This window comes from Neophocaena asiaeorientalis, unplaced genomic scaffold, assembly GCF_003031525.2.
Source record: "Neophocaena asiaeorientalis asiaeorientalis breed wild unplaced genomic scaffold, Neophocaena_asiaeorientalis_V1.1 scaffold44, whole genome shotgun sequence".
NCBI lineage: Eukaryota > Metazoa > Chordata > Mammalia > Artiodactyla > Phocoenidae > Neophocaena > Neophocaena asiaeorientalis.
Window position 1 is genome coordinate 1,331,751 of NW_020173678.1, and position 583 is coordinate 1,332,333.

The 583-nt window shown below is 61.6% G+C and overlaps 1 protein-coding gene across 1 annotated transcript in view; it reads right to left on the reverse strand.

Moving 5' to 3' along the window:
- CSRP1 (cysteine and glycine rich protein 1) overlaps positions 1-583 on the reverse strand; it is a 9,914-nt gene that overhangs the window by 8,526 nt on the left and 805 nt on the right. The window lies entirely within an intron of this gene.

The following is a 583-nucleotide window of genomic DNA, read 5'->3' on the forward strand; positions in this document are numbered from 1 at the left end:
GGTGTTATCCCCCCTGTAACGAGTAACCTGCCCATCACCACGCAGAGAACAAAAACAGAATTCACATCCAAACCCTGACCAACTGGTTCTGAAGCCTAGAGCTTAACCCCACAATTCCCTGCCTCCCCCTCTGCCTGGGCTCAAGGAAAACACAGGTCACCTCTTCTAACCCAGAACCTCGGCTCTGTCACAATGAACCCCGTCACTCAGGAAAATGGGGAGGCTCCCTCCATCCGCCACTTCCTGGGCCAGGAGCTCTGAAAGGCTGCCCGGCCCAGGCCATGGCCAGTGCAGCACCGCGGCCTCTGCATGCCCTGCAACCCCCGGACCACCCGACAGCTCCCGGATGGATGGCGGCCACTGCCCCGCTTCCTGTTCATCCAGGCTGTGATTGCAGCAGTGGGTCTGGGTCTGGTCGGGACGATGTCCAAATTCCTCCAGCTCACCTTCCTCTTACCCCAGACTGTCAGGTGGGGATGGGAGGTGCAGGGAAAGGCCTTGGGGCTGCAGGGGTGGGGGTGCAGGGTGAGAGCCCAGCTCCAGGCGGGGATGGGAAGTGCGGGGAAAGGCCTCGGGCTGCAGG